The sequence below is a fragment of the Euphorbia lathyris genome, chromosome 4, assembly GCF_963576675.1.
Source record: "Euphorbia lathyris chromosome 4, ddEupLath1.1, whole genome shotgun sequence".
Lineage (NCBI taxonomy): Eukaryota > Viridiplantae > Streptophyta > Magnoliopsida > Malpighiales > Euphorbiaceae > Euphorbia > Euphorbia lathyris.
In genome coordinates this window covers 40,527,112-40,530,104 of record NC_088913.1, presented here as the reverse complement: position 1 = coordinate 40,530,104, position 2,993 = coordinate 40,527,112, and positions in this window count along the sequence as shown.

Sequence of the window (2,993 nt, the reverse complement as noted above, 5' to 3'; positions counted from 1 at the left end):
CTTGTCTCAACCATAGTCAGCGTCAGTGTATCCAACGAGTGTAAAGCCATGAGTGTTGGGATACCATAAACCTGCGTTCACATTCTCGTCAGCGCAGAGGATAGTGTCAGTGCCCATAGGAGTGGATATTGGCTTGCAATTTTCAAGATCATATTTCTTCAATATCTCCTTGGCATATTTAGCTTGACTGATGAAGATGCCATTCTTTCCTTGTTTGATTTGAAGTCCAAGGAAGAAGTTGAGTTCTCCCATTATAGACATTTCAAACTCAGTCTGCATTTGCTTGCGTAGTCAATACCTTCTTGTTGACTGTAGCCCTGAGCTACAAGCCTTGCTTTGTTCCTGACTACGTTTCCTTGCTCATCCAGCTTGTTGCGGAAGACCCATCTTGTTCCAATGGTCTTCTGACTCCTTGGATGTGGCACTAGCTCCCATACATCGTTTCTTCTGAATTGGTCAAGTTCCTCTTGCATTGCGCTCATCCAGAATTCATCTTCCTCAGCATTAGCGAAGTTCTTAGGTTCCTAAACTGAGACGAAGGCTACATTGCTGAGGTACCTCCTGAGTTGGTTTCTTATCATCAGGGTATTCTCAGCGGCATCAAGGATTGCACTCTTTGAGTGCCCTCTTGGAATCCTTATCTCTTTGGGTAGATTGATGTCTTGTGCTGTCTGTGTTTCAACAATCTCTTCAGGTGAAGACTGGTCAGTGAAAACAATATTTGGTTCACTTTTACCTTTGGTCAGCCCTTGAGGGAATGACTCAATGGATGTATCCTGATCAGCGGGTGCTGAGTGTGGATCATCCTCGGTCAGCGGCAGATATCTTCCTGCAGGGTTAGTTTCGTCGAACTCAACATGTACTGACTCTTCTAAAACCTGAGTTCGTTTATTGAAAACTTTGTATGCTTTGCTGTTTGTTGAGTAGCCTAAAAAGATAGCTTCATCAGCTTTTGAGTCAAATTTAGCTAGGCTATCTTTAGTGTTTAAAATAAAACATTTACAGCCAAAGGCACGAAAGTATCCAATGTTGGGCTTTCGTCCTTTCCAAAGTTCATAGGGGGTTTTCTTTAGTATAGGTCTAACAAGAGCCCTATTAAGAATATAGCACGCTGTGTTAACAGCTTCTCCCCAAAAATACTTTGGAAGCCTATGCTCACTCAGCATTGTCCTGGCTATTTCAACCAATGTTCTATTCTTCCTTTCAACAACCCCATTTTGTTGAGGCGTCCTAGGAGCAGAAAAGTTATGGTTAATGCCGCTGGCTTCACAGAATTCAACAAACTGTTGGTTTTTGAATTCTCCACCATTATCACTTCGGATGTGAGCCAGTTTTAGGTCTTTATCATTTTCAAGTTTTCTAACCAAATTTGAAAATGTCTCAAAGGTCTCATCCTTGCTACTCAGCAAGATGACCCAAGTGTACCGAGAGAAGTCATCTACAATGACCAAGGAAAATCTTCTTCCACCCAGACTCAGCGGCTGGACTGGACCGAAGAGATCCAAGTGTAGTAATTCTAACGGACGCTTAGTTGAGACAATGTTTTTGCTATGAAAAGATTGTTTGGTTTGTTTTCCAGCTTGGCAAACGTGGCATAATTGATCTTTTTCAAATCTAAGTTCAGGCAGTCCCTCAACCAATTGCTTTCTTGCTAATTTGGCCAGGAGGTCCATGCTTACATGAACAAGTCTCCTGTGCCATAGCCAGGAATTTTCTTCCTTTGAAACTAAGCATACAGTTTTTGAAAACTTTTTCTCTAAGTCTAGCATAAAGACATTATCAATCCGAGGGGCAGTTAAAATTAACTCATTTGCTTTTCCCTCGTATATTTTACATCCAGTAGCATCAAATATAACTTTTCTCCCATTGTCACATAGCTGAGCTACGCTGAGTAAGTTATATTTGAGTCCGCTGACTAGGGAGACTGACTCAATAGTAGGATTACCTCCGATGGTTCCTGATCCTACTATCTTACCCTTTTTGTTGTCTCCAAAACTTACGCTTCCTCCTCGTTTACGCTCAAACGTGATGAACTGAGTTTCATCACCAGTCATGTGCCTTGAGCATGCACTGTCAATATACCATATCTTTGACTTCTCAGCACACCTCAGGCTTACCTGCATTGTAACTAGTTACTTTTAGGTACCCAATTCTTTTTGGGTCCTTGCTTGTTAGGTTCAACAGGTAAAGCATCATATTTTATTTTATGGCGGCATACTTGGACAGTATGGCCATTCTTTCCACAGAAGTCATAGCTGACCTTCCGTTTAGGATTTTTCACTGACTGGTCAGCACCCCAGTGTTGAGCGTGCCAGCACACCTTAGTGGTGTGTCCTTTCTTCCCACAGAAGTCACACTGGACATTCCGCTGGGGATTCCATCTCTGCTGACCAGTACTTCGGTACTGAGCATTCAGAGGAATATTCCTTTTGTTTTGAACCTTTAATTGGTTCTGGATATTTGTGACGTCCTTTCTCAGTTTCTTTGAATCTGATTGGACTTCAGAGATAGACTTATGTATGATCTCTATGTTATCATGCAAAGTTGAGTTGTCCTGAAGAAGGAATCTGAGGTCACTTAGCTTGACCTCTTCAACCTCGTCACAGCGCCTGCTGAGTGCTCTAATTTTCTTATTACACTTTTTGACAAGTGTATAGAGGTCACTCAGGGCATTAACCATTTCGTTTCTGAGCTGGGAAAGTGATATTACCTCATTTGATTGCTCCTCGTCATCAGATGCAATGGAGGGGTCAGCATACTCAGAGACGCACGGCTCAGCAAGTTCGTCAGCCATGAAGCATATCTTTGCTGACTCAGTGGCCTCAGCTTCTGTTGATGAAGACTCATCACTGTCGCTCCATGTAGCCACCATTGCCTTTTTGCCGTTCTTCTTGTCTTTCCTCAGCGTGGGGCAGCTTGACTTGATATGGCCAATTTGATGACATTCAAATCATGTAATGGGCTTTGAGTTGTCTTTCTTGTATTTGCTGTCG